The sequence below is a fragment of the Mercenaria mercenaria genome, unplaced genomic scaffold (genome assembly GCF_021730395.1).
Source record: "Mercenaria mercenaria strain notata unplaced genomic scaffold, MADL_Memer_1 contig_1584, whole genome shotgun sequence".
Classification (NCBI taxonomy): domain Eukaryota; kingdom Metazoa; phylum Mollusca; class Bivalvia; order Venerida; family Veneridae; genus Mercenaria; species Mercenaria mercenaria.
The window spans coordinates 1-20,376 of record NW_026459570.1 but is presented as its reverse complement, the minus strand read 5'-3'; the positions used below and the strand labels follow the sequence as shown (position 1 = coordinate 20,376).

Here is a 20,376-nt window from a genome sequence, read left to right as displayed (position 1 = left end):
TTCATAAGATCCATACATATCATTTTACAGTGGTTGTTTATTTCTTTTAGAAATTTAATTATGAACCATTTTTGCGTGAATCGTTGACCATTACATCGCCACGTGTTTTAAGTATATTTGACTAATAGAATGTGTTGAATTCTTGTCGTCTAGTTGGAAATGTTGACTAGTGCATAAATAACAATGTCACCTATGAAAATTTATGCAGATCTGAAAACAACTGCACCTGTTCATGTATGAGCCTCATGTACGACGCTTTAACAGTGGTTCGTTGAATTCAAGCTTGAGAGACGGTCCAAGATCTAGTTCCTCAAAAGATGTCACTTCTCATACTCACGTTGACACTCCCAATTAAACTGTAACGTATGGTATAAAACTTACCCTTCATTATATTGCTGGTGTCATATGTATACGTTTTTCTCATTCCAACCAATGTCTTCTGATGTCCTACACATAAACAAACCTGTTGAACTATGGGTGTGAATGGTGACACAAGGCTAAAAGTTGACTAAGCGAGAGAGCTTTCGACTTATTTTCCGCTAGACCCAAAATAGTTTTCTGAAAACGACTGCGGCTATGGTGAGATTGCACTTCATCTCATAGCCAAACTAGAATAAACAGTAGAAACATCAAAACATCTGTATTCTGGGATTGAAAGGGTGTTATCATGATGGATTATATCCCACTAAATAGAAATTACTTTAGTACAGAATTACGAGCTTTGAAACAGAAAACCAATTTAAAGCGGAGAGAGAATCTAATGGCTGTATTCTGTGCCTCCGTGTACACCTCTAGGATTGCAATAGTTATAGCTACCAGCTGAGGCTTAGAACTCATCACACGTCTCCATATTCACCCGACTTAGCACCATCGAGCTTTTCATTCTTTCCAAAACTGAAATCTGATCTGTGCGGAAGACATTTTGATAATGTTGTTAAAGTTATTGATTATGGGGAGACCTTCTTGAGGGAGAAATATCTTCAAAGATTAAAAAAAAACTGGAACATTACTTGAACAAGTTCATGGAAGTCGCGGATGAGTACATATATGTTGAAAATGATGTGAGAATAATTTTGATTAAACATCGTTATTATGTTAGGCAAAGAACATTTTGATGTATTCTCGTATGTATATATTTGCACGAGTTGCTGTTCAAATAACTTGACAAAAACATTCACGATAACAAGATAACACGTCGCGAACCGGTTTGAGACCCCTGCCTCAAGTCAGTCAGAAAAGATTTCAAAGGTTTTTGGTATTTTCCGTGTCTGGTAAAAACTCTTCGTAGATGGATGTATATAAACGCACTCACCGAAATTAGACTATATGTAATATACACGTAAACTGCCGCCAGGAAAGAAGTCAACTAATCTTGGGCGACTCTCCTTTTTATTGTGTCTTAATAGGCTTGCCATTTGAACTTTCGGGGTTGAACTAATTCAAAAATAAACTGTTTTCGTATGAATTAGTTGTATGTAAGAAGTCGAAATTCGAAAATATTATGGCACATTTTGTAATATTGCATCTTCTGAAGTAACGTTTAAAGCGACTAACCCACACATTGTGAATTGTGATTTTTAAAATAATTTATCACCAAAAGGCAAAATGCCGCCACTATTTCATATATCTACATGACACTTAATGCTTGATAAGTTTCTAGTTTCCAGATTTACGGGAACATTCGAGTTTTCGTAGTTTTTCTCACGCATGTTTATAAACCGTTACAACGCTTTATTTTGTAAACATTGATATAAATATAGAACGAGACGCGACAATATTTTATGACACTTTCATCACGTGGGCAGCAAACCATATACTTTCATGCTTCCATCACTAATAGGGAATCGATCTTACCGATTTTCGTCGCGAATCGACGAAAATCGGGATCGAATCCCACTACGTTAACATACGAGGGTATCCAAACAACACATACTATTCAAATAAAAAAATATGGAGTTCCGGTTTAGACCATGGGCGTGCGACGACCCCGATGAAATTCGGGATATCACGGTCTTCGTTAATGTTAATAAGCGTCCGTCAGATCGGTAGGCGAAACGCAATATCCGCACAATAAGATGTCTGCGACCCGAAAGAATATTCAAAGTAAGCTGTTAATTTTGTTGCGTCAGAAGCTAATCAGCCGGTAACGTGACTACACTGATATAATTTGTGATACAAACATGTTTTATTCAATACTGAGTTGCATTTTTAAACGGCGACATTTTGAATATTTTTATATTTAGAGTGAGAGTGGATACAGTACCGATACTGTTACACTGGCGCCGACATTTTGAAAATTTGAGAAAACAAAAACATTCTCCAACGAGTTCTTCAGCTCGGGGAATGAGAGAATAGATTCACCTTTGTGTCGCTTTTCAGATCGTATTTTAATTCCTTTCCGGTACTTTAGTTTCTTTGAACTTCTCTGTTACTCACTAAGCGTACAGTATTGGATTTTTAAAATTAAGAAATCCGTGATTTTACTTGCAGGCATGACTGATAAATGGAATTATTTTACTTTTATATAGAATATGGACGGCACTCCAGTTCAGCATGTGCATGGTTGGACCTGTTGACATTTTTAGAAACGTGAGTAACCAACTTTCCATTGTATAATAATAATGTAAACAAACACCCCACCCATAAAAAGCATAGAAATTCCTTATTGCTCAGCCTTAGAAATATAGGGAATCGGGTCGGCTTATAGAAAAAATATAGATTTTAAACAGGCTGGTAACATTGCCCGATCGGGCTTTCCACATAAAAACTAAAAAAATTTGAAAAATAGTAGAAGCTAAAGATATTTCTTTCAAACTGGGTTCATATGACACAAATTAAAATAAAAATAACTTGGTTGCCTTCAGTTTTGGTAGAATTATTTCCCCTTTTCAGATTTTTATGACGCATAATTTTTGAATTCCAAAAAAATTATGTGTTAATGCATTACATTATGCTATTTGCGTTTGTTTCGTATATTCCACACTCATTTGACACTGTGCAAGTTGAGCTTATGATTCTGCCAATAAGCTGTGCTCAGCCTAAATATAGGGAATCGGGTTGGCTTATAGAAAAAAATATAGATTTTAAACAGGCTGGTAACATTGCCCGATCTGGCTTTCGACATAAAAACTAACATTTTTTGAAAAATAGTAAAGATATTTCTTTCAAACTTGGTTCATATGACACAAATTAAAATAAAAATAACTTGGTTGCCTTCAGTTTTGGTAGAATTATTTCCCCTTTTCAGTTTTTTATGACGCATAATTTTTGAAGTCCAAAAAAATTATGTGTTAATGCATTACATTAATCATTTCATTATGCTATTGGCGTTTGTTTCGTATATACCACACTCATTTGACACCGTGCAAATTGTCAACAGTCAGGATAGCGTTGATAAGTGCAACTTGGCGCAGACATGCAATTCAGCTCGATCTTTCTTTGGAATATGTAATACTGTTTACATGTCGTACTGATACAACCACATTTTAAAATAAATCCATATTGATATGGCCACATTTTAAGATTAAGTCATATCTGATCCCTAACAAATTCGTAACTACAAAAGTACAGCCCTTATGCATGCTCGATTAGTTGGTCAGAATTATGAAGGAATTGAATTCAAACTGTCCCATAAATGCAACAGTTTAAGAGTTAGTCAGAACCATAATCATGCAGAAGATGTAATTACTTTCACAAATCACAGGGCTCAAATTTTGGACTCGCTAACAATGTTGGGCGGGTTTTAACCGGTTAAAACCGCCCAGGTCAATACTCCCTGAAGTGGTCAATACTGGTCAATTAGTCAATATGCATGCATTATATTTAGTTCAAGCAAACAAATTAATACTCCCAAATTAGTCAGAAGTGGTCAATTTGTCAGCACTGGTTGATACTGTTCATTAGACTGCTAATTTAACTGAACTTCATTTGTAGAAAGTATTTCATAAACTGTAGCAGTTAAGTGTTTGATTCACAAGTGATAAATCTAATTATTTTTATTGGTATTTAATTCAATGAAAAATTGCTGCCTACAACTGGACCCTTTCACTGAAGTGGTTTAATTGTGTTTTGATAGCAAGTGTCACATTGCCTAATTGACACCATGTCTTACAATATACAACAGATTATATGTTGCAGGCCTGTCTGTCTAGTCACTAATTAGCTCTCATGATCAATAATCCCACTGTATTAATGAGGTGCTTGAACATGGTAACTTTATCTATAAAAAATTAGTTATGCAGTCAAAGTATTCAAATGACCAGTATTGACCACTATATGTGTTGATCAGGGATACTGTGTAGGACCAAAATTTGAATTGACCAGTACTGTCCATTTCAATGAGTGTGATTTATAGTAATAATTTTTTTAATTAATTCAAAATAAAGGCTATACTTTAAGGTGATAAAAGCATTTAATAAACTAGTATTGATCACTGACCAGTCTAAGTATATTGTCCAGAGCTGAGCCTGACCAGGACACATTGCCAAGGACCAAAACTGAATCGACCAGTATTGACCACTAATCCACTATACTTTTTAACAAACAAAATTTTATATTATTCAGACTGCTTTATAATTTTTACATTACTGTTACAGCTTGTTCTAATCTGTGAATGTGCATTATGTAGAAGTGTTGAATAAACCAGTATTGACCACCCAAGAGTGACCAAAGTATTGAATCGACCAGTATTGACCGGTTTTAACCAGTATTGACCGCCGGCCTGGTCAATACTCATATTGACCGGCTTTTTGCCAACATTGCTCGCTAAATGCAAGTCAGTTTCATGGAATGCGAGTTAAGATAAAAATTTCACACAGTTTATTTTGCAAATACAAATAATAGTCAAAATTGTTGCGGTTTTGGTTAATGTTTGTCTGAGATTCGCTTTCATTTGAGGATAACAGAAAACACAACATCTTTTTTGGTTAGCCATTTTTTGTTGAATGCATTACTGATTATATTAAAAGAAATGTAGAGGTCTATCTTATAATTAAATCTAGAACGCAGGCTATCTTACTAATTCTTACATGTATACAGTTGAATCGGTATTTATAATATTAAGTACGAAAATTTGCCTTGCCGTAGTTTCAGCCAGTAGTTAAGTTACGCCATCAATGATGCGTTCCGAATTACTTTGAGGGTCATTTTGAGTTATAACGCACAAAATTGTATGCCAAGGAAAACTGTGCAAACAATATTGATGTTCTAGCATGATTTTTTAGGATATTCTAACATTTTTAATTGAAAGTCTAAATTTGCAAGTAGATTTCAGATTTAGCAACAAGAAAAAAAAGCTACGTGCTAAAATTTGCAGTACGTTGGTCAAAAAAGTTAAATTTGAGCTCTGCAAATGCAAACTGAAGCCGCTCACATTACTTGTTGTTCCGATGCATTCAATTCCTGTTCTTCTAGGAATCCCCAGTCGATCATGTCCCAAACAATATGATGAAGTATTTTGAGGGTATGAGCTAGACCAGTTGTTTTATGGTTCAAAATTCAGCTTTAAGTTAAGGTATGTGAAATATTAATTTGGTGTGAGGCTTGGAAAATTTTCTATCTGGTTGCCAGAATGGGTTAGTTGAAATCTGAATTTTGTACACTGCACACATACTCAAATATGTTTAAAGTTATATTTATACATTTATGAATCATGACCGTCACATACCAATAAACAATTGTAGCATTTTGTCGGCTCCTGTGTTCATACTAAACTGAGGAAGGCAGAACAGATTCTTCTAGCTGCTTTACAAGTCTGTTTTTGCCTTTTAATGATATCGAGCAAAGTGAAGGTCATAGACCACCAAGTCAAAAAGGTACCTGGAATTCACTGGGTTAAAGTAATGTTTTGCTGTTCTGGCTGGTCAGTCGTGTAAACAAACCTATACTCATACAGTGACTTTTCTTTTCAAATCTGAAATTGTTAACCGCATTTACTTTGTTTCATTGTACATTTTGACAAAATTTGCTACTGTTTTATTTTCATTAAAAAAGTTTTATTTCACAAATTTCTCCCGCCATGCCAATAATATAATTGGGGTCATTTAATTGGCATGAAAATTGAAAAACTGCAAAGAAGATGTTAGGCCTTAGACCTTTGAAATTTCAAAACTGCTGGTTGTCCATGTTTTCTTAATTTGCTCACTTTTTCACTATTTTCAGGCATCTTGGTCTATTATACAGAGTATTGTTGTGCTGCTCCAAAGTGCTTGTTGACAGACTGAAACCACTTGCTTGCAGCTCATAAGGTATTTCTATCTTTCTGTTTCTTTATTATATAGTTGCAGCTGTGGGCAGCAGTTTCAATCATTCAAAAAGCATGATAATTACTGTATACAAATTAGTATTTGTGTGGACAGATTTTTGCGATTGAGTCAGTGCACAGAATCAAATACCAAGGAACATAAGGTGTAAAAAAAATTGTCTGTTTCCTGTATCCTGACCTACCATAAATTTTTGGCCAGACCCTAAATGTTTTTATGGCCTTTGAGAACATTTTTTTTTCAACTTTTTGACAAAAAGTTGCAAAACTGCACTTTTTATGCTTTAAACGTGGACACTGATGTTATAAATCAACTTACTAATGCTCTAGAGGCATAACACCCCTATTTGTATTTATTTTTTGACGCAAAAATAATTTCCAAAAAGTCTCCCTAAAAATAATTTTAAAAATCCAAAGAAAAAGTTTTTCCGACCTACGGGGGCTACCTACCCTAATTTTTTTAGCATGTTACCGGAAACAAAGAATTTTTTTTAGGCCTTAGTAAAGACTCCCATTTCATTTTCTTGATGAAAAAACATTTCTGGACAAAACCATAAAAATTAATACATTTATGCAAATTTAAACAATTATTATCTCGATCACATGTCACAGGGTGACAACATGAGTAACTGTTGATGTTTGTCATGTGTCAACAATTTGTAAAAAATCTTCTTCAGAACCCTTGGGCAGATTTACACCAAACTTCACAGAATGATCATAGGGTGGTCCTCTTTCAAAATTACCCAAAGAATTTAATTCCATATAGAACTCACCGAAAAGAAAAACTTTGAAAATGATCTCTTGTCAGAAATTGTTAGCCGGCAGGGCTTTTCATCCTTATATGACAGAGGCCTATATTCGGCCACTTCCCAATCCAAAAATATTGAATTTTTTCCCAGCATCCCAAAATGCAAGGTAACATTTCCCAAAAATCACATCAACAAATGGTTTAATTTTGTTTACAGCTTAGTATTACCGGAGGAAGCGGTTCTCAGATATTGATTTTTTAGTGAGCTTTTCTGATCGCGCTGCGTCCGTCGTCCATGCGTGCGTCCGTAAACTTTTGCTTGTGACCACTCTAGCGGTCACATTTTTCATGGGATCTTTATGAAAGTTGGTTGGGGTCTCTTTTTATCAATTTACAATGTTTGATTTGTGTTTTACAGGTTTACTTCTTGAGAGCAGGCAGCTACAAAATGGAAGGTCAACAAATCCAGTATACTTGAAAAGCAAGAAAGAAACACCAGAAAATATGAAAAGACAGAAATACAAAGGAACTTGAATAAAAAAAAACTTTTAAGGATAGGAATTCAGGATTTACTTGGAAACTAAATTTATTTTGAGAGCAGCAGTGATTGACTAAGCTCTGTTACTTTAAGAGATAATGTATTATCACATTGGTTTTGTTATTGTCGAGCCGCTAGCGGTAGCGAAGACATAGTTGTCCAAATGTCTGTTTGGTGTATGTGCGTGCGTCCGTCCGTCCGGATTTGTTTGTCCAGACCATAACTTGGACATGCATGGAGCAATCTTGTTTATATTTGGTATGAATGTTAACCTCAGTGAGACGGAGTGTCGTGCACAAACCCCAGGTTCCTATCTCAAAGGCCAAGGTCACACTTACAGGTCAAAGGTCAAATTCAAAAATGACTTTGTCTGGAGTATTTCTTTATCATGCATGGAGGGATTTTGATGTAACTTGGCACAATTGTTCACCATCATGAGATGGAGTGTGATGCGCAAGAACCAGGTCCCTAGGTCTAAGGTCAAGGTCACACTTAGAGGTCAAAGGATACAAGAATGACAACTTTGTCCAGAGTATTTCTTCTTCGTGCATGGAGGGATTTTGATGTAACTTGGCACAAATGTTCACCACCATGAGACGGAGTGTCTTGCAGAAGAACCAGTTCCCTAGGTCTAAGATCAAGGCCACACTTAGAGGTCAAAAGTCAGATACAAGAATGACTTTGTCTGCAGCATTTCTTTTTGATGCATAGAGGGATTTTGATGTAACTTGGCACAATTGTTCATCATCAAGCGACGGAGGGTCATGCGTAAGATCCTAGAATTACTTCCCTTTGTTGTTACTATAAATAGCTTACATTTGTAACTTTTTTATTACTGGTCATAGGGAAAAATCAAGACCACTTTTCTGTAGTACAACATGCATGTTACATCCAATTTTCAGGTGTATTTTGACCTATCTCTGGTGGTGCGGATTTTTGTGTGGACTTAGAATTTTTTTATATATTTTTTTTTATAATTTTTTTTAAATTTTTTTTTTTAAATTTACGTTCCTTTGTTGTTACTGTAAATAATTTATATTGTAACTTTTTGCAATCTCTTTTATTTGGCATAAATGTTTGCCTCAATGAGACAAGGAGTGTCATGTACAACTCCCAGTCCTTTTGACAGCTGGCAGGCTCGACATATTGCCCATGGGCATCTAGTTCTCATAAAACATACTAAAGTTTCATTAATCTTATTTTAGATAATTGTTTTCTGGTTTATTTTGTAAAGAATGTCTACTACATTGTAATTAACATAGTTACAGTAAAGTAATATTTTTCATGAGATTTTAAAGAGAATGTTCTGTTATACCCCCATGTAGTAAGCTTGTCTGTCTTTCAGTCAGTAGGTTTTCATGGCTTCGAGATGATAACTCATGAAAAGCTTGACCGATTTAAATATGTTTTGGTACATAGGTACAGGTCAAGACGACTTTGGGGTCAGTAGGTCAAAGGTCAAGATAACTTGCAAACGCTTTGGCCTGGGATCATAGCTTTTGTAACACAGGTGTAACATGATAAAATACAGGTTGTTTGAATTTGAGGTCAATAGATCAAAGGTCAAGGTCACAGTGACCTTGAACAGTTGAACTGTTTCCGAATGATAACTTGAGACCTTGAGCCTAGGATGATAAAGTTTGGTACTGTGCCCGATGTCCGTTCAGTCCGTCGTCAACAATTTGACTGTTAACACTCTAGAGGTCACAATTTTGACCTAATCTTTATGAAACTTGGTCAGAATGTTAACCTTAATAAAATATTGGACACATTTGATATTGGGTCATCTGGGATCAAAAACTAGGTCACAAAAGACACAAAGTCAAATCAAAGGAAAAGCTGGTTAACACTGTAGAGGTCACAATTAAGACTATATCTTCATGAAACTTGGTCAGAATGTTTATCTTTATGATCTCAAGGTCCAGCCTGAATCTGGGTTATGTAGGATCAAAAACTAGGTCACTAGGTCAAATCAAAGAAAAAACTAGTTTACACTCTAGAAGCCTAATTTATGACCATATCTTAATGAAACTTGGTCAAAATGTTAATCTTAATGATCCATAGATCAGATTAAAATCTGGCTTAAGTGGGGTCAAAAACTAGGTCACCAGGTTAAATCAAGGGAAAAGCTTGTTAACACTAGAGGTCACAATTTTGGCCCAATCTTAATGAAACTTGGTCAGAATGTTACTCTCAATAAAATATTGGACGAGTTTGAAATTGGGTCATCTAGGGTCAAAAACTAGGTCACCAGGCCAAATCAAAGGAAAAGCTTGTTAACACTGTAGTGGCCACATTTATGACCATATCTTAATGAAACTCGGTCAGAATTTTAATCTTGATGATCTATAGGCCAAGTTAAATCTGGGTCAGGTGGGATTAAAAACTAGGTCACTAGGTCAAATCAAAAGAAAAGCTTGTTAACACTCTAGAGGCCACATTTATGACTGCATTTTCATGAAACTTAAACAGAATGTTAATCTTGATGATCTTTAAGTCAAGTTTGAATCTGGGTCATGTGGGGTCAAAAACTAGGTCATCAAGTCAAATCAAAGGAAAAGCTAATTAACTCTTTAGAGGCTACATTTATGATCATATCTTAATGTAACTTGGTCAGAATGTTATCTTGATGATCTTTAGGTCAATATGTCAGGTGAGCGATACAGGGCCATCATGGCCCTCTTGTTTATTTGTTCTTGTTGTAAGAGAAATTGTACATTTTAGAGTACAGATTACAGCAAGTCACATTTTCTTTATTTTGACAATACTTATTTCAAAGCCTGACAAAAGTATCCAGTATTGTTATTAAAAGTTGTTATTCACAGTTCAGCTCTATTTCTTGTATGGATAAAACAAATTATGTGATCTATGATCATTATAAATGTGTATACAGATAAACCTTAATCATGTTTTGATTTGTTTTACGAGTAATTTCAGAATTACACTTAACACAAATAGAGAAAAAAAATCAAGCCTGCACAAGAAGGTTAGTATGCCTCCCTAGACTGAGCTTTTAACCTGCTGTGGTGCAAATAGATTGTTGATGTGTGTCTGTCTGTTAAGTCTTGTTAACAGTGAGTTGCAATCTAGTAACTTTTCAGTTTGTATGATTTTTAGCTCACCTGAGCACAGTGTGAGCTGATGTGATCACCTTAAGTCTGTCATTATGCTTCTCAACAATTTGCCTGTTAACACCCTAGTAGACAGTTTTTTTTTAAATGTTTAAGGGATGAGTTTAAGTCTGATCGATTCCCGATTGAGGCAGTGCCTTATTTCATATTAATATTAAAGTAAAGATATAAGCTGGATATCAATAGTTGGCTTGATGGCGCAGTAGGTTGAGTGGATGGATACATATTCATTTTATAGTGATAGTTTTGACGGTTCGAACCTTAAATTCGACCGACATTTATTTTGCATTACATACTTTGTGTAAATTTGTTTTTTCCCTGGTTTCGAATTCATTGTTTTGTTTCCTATTAGTATTTTCGTATAACTCAGTCGATACTGAAATTATGACCGGGCAATGCTTTTATTAAAGTGAGGTGTAAGCTTGTTATAAAATTTATAAAACTAACCCGTACAGGTTAAAATGTCACAGGAAAGCTTGCAAAACATAAGACCATATTAAAGGCGGAGTGTATTTAAACATAATTACGTGTCAACAGTGATATATAAGTAAGTAAACAAGTTAGAACTAGATTAACTAACTCGTTTTGTTTTTGTTGGATTGTATTGAAGAAAAAAAAAATACAGTTTTAATAGCAAAATTTTAACGTGTCTGGGAATCGAACTCCCAACGAAAAAATATACTACGAATCACAGACTGCATCGTAAACGTACTGTCTGCAAGTGTTGTCCCGGCACTCATTAATCTTCGCCAGTAGTTTCGGGGATTTTCGTTAGTTTACGCAATATTTGTATCCTGAAAATATCTATATTACTGAAATAACCTATATAAATAACCAATGACACGATGGCGTGGTGGTAAGGTGTCTGACTTCCATGCACGTTACCACGAGTTCAAAAACATCTCAGATCGCTTTCTTTAAAAATTTTAGTGTAATTTTATGTTATCGATATTGCTTTTATTCTTACAATATTTACGTAACATATTTCACAAATTCTGACCGTTATTTCTTGTAGTACTGATTTTCTTGAAACGTTGTTGACAAGTGCTTTGTTTTTTATCTGAGAAACTCAGTTTACAGATTTTTAATTCATTTTGTTCCACAAAGGTTAACTAGACTACACGTGTATTTCTTTCAAGAAATGGACCATAAAGTTTAATCAGATAAGTGTGGCAATTTTTCTACTTGTAAAGTTTGCAGATAAAATTAAAAAAAAATGGTCAGATTCAAAACTCGAACCAACAACCCCGAGATTGGCAGGTAAACATTTTGTCCGCACAACTACTTGCACATGCGATATTAGTTAAATTATAAAGACATATATATCCTTAGGACGGCCAGCACATATTTATGCAACCTCGCCAGGTATATGTATGTTTTTGACAACACAGTAAATGACGTCACTCGACCTTCAGCTGTTTCCGGAAGTAAATAAAATGAAAGTAGAAATGCTAAACTTGAAAACGAAAGCCGCATTTTGATTCGTAGATAGGCAGGGGTCACGCGCAGGGGTCACCCCGTCTAAATGTATGCGCGTGGACTTTTTTTTTTTTTGCTATTGGGGAGCCAATTTTCAGCACTTTATTACGAATTGAAATACGGATAAACACAAATCCCACAGGGTCCGTAATGGACCAAGGGTACATTGATAATTTTGGAACTTCATCAAATCGCTCAAAATGTCATTTTTGATGTTGTCTGAGAGTGTCAGTATATGCCTCAGATGTAAGATATAACCGAATTTGAGAGCTAGACATTTCAGAAATATTTTCAAAATAAGTTTCGTATAATAAATGTTGTTTCTACGGAAGCGTGAAAGGGCCATTAGACGCTAATACGTTTTAGTACGTTAAGGCTGCGGAAAGGATATGCAATAGTTATATCGCTACATCGCTATTAAGCTTTGGACATCGAGAAATAATTTACGCAGAGATACGGAATACTATTCTTGACTTACGGACAAAAGTGTACTGACTTCATTTTATATTATTGTTTTATTTGGTTACATTTTCAAAACTTCATTACACTATGTGATACCTATACTTGTACACTCTATTGATTATCATGTTCTCACTGTCACCAGCTGATGTTTGCAAGGTGCTCGCTGAAGGCCGGGAATTCCGATTTTTAAAAACCGGAATATCCTTATCAGAAATAGTAGACGAATGTTTTTATTTTTGATTTATTAGGAAAACAACGATTTTGGACAGAATTCGATGAAAAATACATTGTTAGAATATTAAATATGCAACATAAAGGTGAATATAGATAAACGTTTGTTTTTATAAATTCTCACACCACGATGTGTGGGTTAGTCACTTTAATACGTATTATTACCAAGGCTTTCCAGAATAAAAAAGGAAATTCCATTTGTCCTTTTTTTGGGGTGATATTGAAAAATAATTATACAGATATATAACACATACAGAAGAGCTATAGATAGGGTAACATCCCCCCACGTCCCTTTTAACAAAATCAATTTTCAATTTTTCAAATACAGTAGAGCCAAAGATAGGGTAACATCCCCCACGTCCCTTTTAACAAAATCAATTTTCAATTTTTCAAATACAGTAGAGCCATAGATAGGGTAACATCCCCCTACGTCCCTTTTAACAAAATCAATTTTCAATTTTTCAAATACAGTAGAGCCATAGATAGGGTAACATCCCCCCACGTCCCTTTTAACAAAATCAGTTTTCAATTTTTCAAATACAGTAGAGCCATAGATAGGGTAACATCCCCCCACGTCCCTTTTAACAAAATCACTTTTCAATTTTCACATACAATAGAGCCATAGATAGGGTAACATCCCCCCACGTCCCTTTTAACAAAATCACTTTTCATTTTTCACATACAATAGAGCCATAGATAGGGTAACATCCCCCCACGTCCTTTTTTTAAAAAAATCACTTTTCATTCTTCTTTAAATAATAAACTTTGTCGTGGCAGGCATAACAAACTAACAACTCGAGTTTTAAATGACACATACGCTAAAGCCATAACATAGGTATATAGTTCGTCATAATGACATAAGCCGTCATGGTTCTTTAATATAAACTGGTTCCTAACCCATTTGAAGTTACAGGTTCATATCTATGTTTATTAAGCAGTCAATAGTTGATAGAAATAAGAGCCATGAAATATGTATGGTGCATTTAAAATATATACATACGCCTTGAAATTGCAGTCGAATGCCAAGCCCGAAATACAAACGAAAAGCCATATTAAGGTAAACCATGAACACGATCAATGTGTACGAACATATAACCCTTCAAATGGCACAAAACGGTAAGCAAAAATGTCGTTTTTGGTATTTTATTTACATGACATACAAAATAAGTGAAATCTTTTTGCTGAAAATAACATGATAGTAATTGACCCAAGTTAATGAACAAGGTCAATTGTCTCATATATGCCACGTATACCATGACCGAAGTTCCTGCTTTGACGTGTTAACTGTAGGAATTTTCAAACGCATGTTACGAGTACTATTAAACAATAAGTTTAATATACAAACACGTAAAAACGAATAATTAAGCTGACAGATATATAAGAACATCTTGCTTTCTTTAACAACAGTACAATTAATGCACCTCTTCTGTAGGAAGAGACACGTATAAATGAGTTAAAGATGATACAATGCAATTTTTTCCCATTAATTAAAAAGACAACTCATTGAAAAGAGATCAGCTGATTGGTCAGTTTTGTTCAAAGACGCGGACAGAAAACGAATACACTGAAAAGTACCTTATCGAATTCTAAAGGGTAATGTAAAGCAGTACTATTTGTATTATAATTTTACCAAAATCACAGAGAAAATAATATGACTAGAGCTTACCAAAATCACAGAGCAAATAATATGACTAGAGCTTGTGCAAACGTTCAAACACAAAACAGACGTATATTGTCGCTATTCCTTCATACTTCAATTTACTCGAGACTAAATACATTGTTTTCATATGCGATGACTGTACGGTTCTAGTATGTTTATAATTTCAATTCTGTTGTGCTTGGAAAACGGTCAACATGTTTTAGATATATAAAACGAGACCCAGTAATCAAGAACACTACTAAAGAATATACTAAATGTTTTTAAAAAATCTTTTATCTTTTCATTACAAAGAGAAATTACCAATATTTTTATACAACTCAAAATTTGGTTATTATTAATAACAGAAACACAGTTTTAAAGGATAATAACATTCTAGTTATTTGGAGTACAGATGATACAATACAAAGTCTTATATAATGGTTATATAAAATATTTTCAAACAGTACATTTGGGAACATGAAAAAAAATATGAATACAATATAGTAAACGAAATGTTCAGATGAAAGATTTGTAATATGTGTCAGACAGGCCGATGACAAACACTGGGGACTTAAAGAACGTCTGGTTATTTTTGTATATATATTAACAGACTAAATCATGGATTGACTTATCATCATAATCGTCATTATTACAACTTCTTTTTATGTTCTTTACGCCATATGGAGAAAATAAAGGTTTAAGATATTATTAAAGGATATAATGGAGTTATCATTTTATTTTGTTGTATATTTTATTTTCAATTTAGATATCTACTTAGCGTCAAACGGTACCGGCGCGCTAGATAAGAAACCAAGAAAAACAGACACATATTTAACAGATGTCGACAACGATGTACTTTAAAATCATTGGTAACCTATTAGAATAGAGTAAATATATGTCTTTTAATGTTTTGCTCTTGACTAAAATCATTGTATGTCGTTAAGATGTGTATTATTATATCACTGAGCCTGCGCGCCCGGGTGACATAATTCTCACGCATCTGAACACCAAACAATGATTTTTCAGCGGCAAATTACTGAGAGGGATATTATAAATAATTTCTAAAATAAGCACAACTTTTTTTCTTGAAAAAAAAAGAAGCAACTGTGGTTTTTCGCCATTTTTGTACAAAACCGAATGTTTCCGAATATGTATGTACGATTGAGGAACGATACATATTACGAACGTTTTGGCAAACTTTCAAGCATTTTGTATAAATTCTTCGAGAACAATTAAAATGCACCTTGATTCTTGCCGAAATCATTAACACGATTCCTGGAAACAAACAATCTTACAAGTTACAAGCGTTTCTCAAACATTCATGGTTTTCTATAAAAACTGAAACGATGCCGAGTTCTAAAAGTGTGGGCCTGAATTCGGCATTGTTAACTTGTACAGCAAAACATTTTATGTTTAAGATAAAAGATACATGCTACAAAAAGGTTATTAAAGAAGAAAAAAGATGCAGATAACAAAAGTCAATCCGCCAACAAATACATAATAAAAAAATCAAAATTCAGATAACAAAACATTCATGAAAAACATTCTTTTATCTTTCAAATCTGAAGTGATTATCTTCACTATTTTAAGCTCTACACTGTTTTAAAGTTTGTCACCGAGGGCATTTTGAAACGGGACGTTAAGGTAGTTCTGCACGTTTGGATCGAAATTATTTCTGCAATGTAGAATTTGATTAAACACTGATTTTTCAAAACTTCAGAATATACCTAAAAAATTAAGCAAATAAAAAAGATAGGGCCGTGTGCTTGATTTTTTGCTAGACTGATTTGAAAAGTAGGGACCTCACGCAATATTTCATAATGGGAGTCTATGGGAAAATCATAACTTTCATAACATTTTCGCGGATAGAAATTTTTCTACAATGTAGATTTTGATGAAACTTCTCACAGTTGTAAATAAAGACATGACCTATAATCTGATGAAATAAAATATATAGGTCCGTGTGCTTATTTTTGAGATATTTGACCATGATTAAAGTAAACCGGACATTTCACGCTAATTTTAAGACGTTATTTTGGATTATTTAACGAGTGATATGTTTTAATATCATATTTTGACTTTACAATATAGCAACAGTGCCATTGTAATAAATTTACTCACAGGCTGCAATTAATTCATAAAATGATTTTCTGTTCCGTACGCCGAATCCAGTCTTTATTCTACGTTTTCCGGAAAAATGGCGTTACGCCATCACTTCCGGTTTATCAAACGTGCAGAACTACCTTAAGAACGTCATTAAAACAGTAACAGAGAAAGTATTTAAAAAAACAACAGTTGACGAATGACAGCAACGCTTGACTATTCAACAGGCTTGTCAGCTGAATGAATATTCAAATTAAAAAGGGTCATAATTCTGTAAAATTGCAAAACAGAATTAAGGAACATGTGTACTGCATATTAACTCACGAAAACGGACAATTGTGAGGATTTTAAATCCAGTCCCATTAGTGGGTACCGAGATACCAGCTTACATATTCAACTTACCAAATATCCGGTAAGTACCGGTAAGTACAAAACAGGGTCGAGTGCGGGAGGTCGTGGGTTCGATTCCCGGTCGCGTCATACCAAAGACGTAAAAAATGGTACTAGTAGCTTCCTCGCTTGGCGCTCAGCATTAAGAGGATAGTGCTAGGACTGGTCAGCCCGGTGTCAGTATAATGTGACTGGGTGGGGTATCATGCCACGTGTCTACGGCGTGTTGTGTTAGATACCAGCTTTCATACAAAATCTTAACCAATGACAGACGAGTCGAAAAAGGGGCAACATTATAAAAACACAAAAGAGAGTTATGGAACCTGTAAACTACATGCCAGATCACCACAGTGACCGAATGTGTGAAGATTCAATCTATTCATTTAGGTGGTACTTAGATACAAGCTAACATTTAAAGCCTTTCCAAAAACCTTCGAAGTCGAAAAGGGCATACTTTTGTGAAAACTATTCGACTTAAAAGCACAGACTAAGTGTAAAAAAGCCGATTTTCTGTGATGCAAGGGCAATAATACCAAAGTGGCTATCAGTTTGGCTAGTTATCGAATTTGGCAGAGGATTTATGGTTAAACACATTTTTGTGATGAAGATCGGAGAGATGTTCGACTTAGAGCGTGGACAAGATTTGTGACAGACAGACAGACAGTCAGAGGGGTAAATCAATATGTCTTCCACATAACTGTGTGGTGGGAGACAAAATAACAAAACATTACATTACAAAGTTCAACACTGTTACACATAGTTTGAAATAAGGAGTTCTTGTGGAGATATTGACATCTTATTAACTCGTATGATGCCATCCTCTATAACCCCGGTAAATTCACAAATGATAAATTTTCTGTCAACTGATTGTACGTCTTTTTTGTTTAAAACAAAGGACAGTTTTGTTGGTTTATGACAAAAGAGTCCATATTTAATATATCCAATTGGAGCTCTGGATCTCGGAGAACATTATACACTCTACCTTGGTTGTACTCTACCAAAGCAATCTGAAAAATATGTCACTTATCATTAAATTCAATTCTTATCAATAAAACGGAAACATAAGTATGTATCACGTTAATTCAAATTCTGAATCTTTTCCAAACATATTGTTACATTTCAAAAAAGTTTTTTCATGCTTGTCTGGCCACTTCAATGGTTTATCGATATCTAGAACGTTTATTCGTACAAAAACACATACTATTCCATATTTTATCGGGAACAGCGATACCACGCCTAAGCAAACAAGAGAGACTCTAGATGCTAGTACTACTGACATACGGAGCTTGCGTTGATGACGCTGCACGACATGTACTGTTACTATAATGTCAAAGGAATACAGCTGTACGTCGAATTGTTCGACTTCGACAACCTGCAGACATTTCAGACGAACCTAGGTCAGGTAGACCGAGACAACGGCAAGTGTAGACTGTTACATAATCAGTACGCATTTACGTCACCCTTTCAAAACGGTGTCAAGAGCGGCAGTTACGCTTGGATTTAGCAAGCAAGTAATATTGAACCGTTAACAAGCCAACAGAGTTCTGATTAAAACAGGTAATCGTGTGCTGGAATAAGCCTAGCCGGACGTAATCACATGCTATGTCTACTTCAGGCAAGGGGTATTTACGCTATGAAAATAATGAGGTTTGTCGCAATGTTCGCAAAGGGCATGGTCACGAATGCTTTTTAGCAAAGGGTCCCGTTTTAAATTAAGTTTTGCTGAAGGTAATATATTCCTGTAGAGAGTGGAGGGAAAGGGAGGTTGTCTACTTCCAAATGACGTCATCAGACTGAACGTCAGGGCAATGTGATCTCGTTTAAGGAGGTAGGTTACCTTGTTACCAGGGTAAATTCAAATTAGTTTAACCGCAGCTATTTTTTGTATTTCGTGTAATATAATTTTTTGACTGCTATAATCTCAATTTCTTTTATCTCTGGCCCTTCAAGTACAATTTTTATACAGGTTTGAAGAACATGACTCTCTAACGGTATTTTATATAGAAAGTAGAAGGAAAATACGTATTTTTAACAGTTTTCAGTGCATTCTGGTTTTATTGTTATCCGTAGAAGTCTGCATAATTAGTATTTTTTCTAGTATGCGCGGTAGCTTTCTAATAAAAGCTTGAAATATATATGTCGCGGGGCTCGTGTTTCCATGGTAACGCATTTTCTCTCATTTTTAAACAACTATGTATGAAAACGGGGTTTTCGACGGCTTCAGTGCCATTCTGTTAATGACCAACATGGAATATTTGGGTAATATTGTTAGCAAAATACCAAAAACTTTACATGGTACCCTATTTTTCTTAAAGTGTAAAGTAACCATGGCAACAGAGATGTTTAAAATAGCTTATATCTTGCTTTTTATCATAATTTCTTATAAAAAAAATTAAATAAGATATCTTTCTTGTTAATGTAGCTTTAAAACATTTTAATTTTAACGTAAGTAATATTTTCGTATTATTTACATTTATTTAAACAAATTTCAGAGCTTAAGATACTTACAGCAGTACCCCTCGTCTGACATTTTTATGGAAAAGTCGTTCTGCATGCTGCTATTGTTATTATGGATATTGTTGAAATGAAAATAAAATGCCGAAGCTGTGTTCCTTAAATAGATCAGTATCAACGCTTTTGAATTTACATTTAGATATATAGGTCACGGGCTTCGTTTCCATGGTAACATCATTTTAATTCAAGAACCACAATTTTCTAGTGAAATTTGGACAGTTTTAGAGCTTAGTTTTAATATATAAGTAACAAATTATCAACGGAAACTGAAAAATAGGTATTACAAATCAAACTGCCCAGTTTTTATTTGAAAATGCCCATATTAAGTAACCTTTCACCCAGCTATATTCCCAGTAACATTGGTTACCATCTTCCATTTTCTTACATTTCGCATTACATTTCAATATAACTATATAAAAGAAGCAAACTACTGATTATTATTCAGAGCGAAGACACATAAAAATATTTCAGTAAATAATGGCTGTTTAAAAAATAGTTCAAATAAAGAAAATGCACAGAATTACGTACTTTCAAAATAAAAGCTATTTATTTTGCGCGGTAACTGACACGTAACGTCATGACGTCAATGACGTCATTTTAAAGCAACAATGTTTTGAAGCGTTTCTGTGACAATTTATTAATTATTTCTGCATTATTAAACCATTAAGCATCAGATCGGAGACAGGTTCATGATTTTTTTTCTAAAGAATGGTTATACAAACACATTTGGTTTGTCGTAAACGTCGTCGTAAATCGTCACATTAGCTTCCGGTTGGACATGCGCACATACAAATATGAAGGTAACCTACCTCCTTAATGAAAGTTATACGTCCAAGAGGTGGTCACACGATATTAAGCTATGAAGAGAAAAGCCATGTAAAC

At 34.5% G+C, this 20,376-nt stretch overlaps 1 long non-coding RNA gene across 1 annotated transcript; it reads left to right on the top strand.

Annotated features, from left to right (window-relative positions):
* The first annotated feature begins 1,672 nt into the window (after positions 1-1,672).
* LOC128551719 (uncharacterized) lies at positions 1,673-9,123 on the top strand. Its single transcript, XR_008368870.1, has 3 exons — positions 1,673-2,589; positions 6,160-6,245; positions 7,426-9,123. It is a non-coding gene; the product is annotated as an uncharacterized LOC128551719 (long non-coding RNA).
* The last annotated feature ends 11,253 nt before the right edge of the window (positions 9,124-20,376 follow it).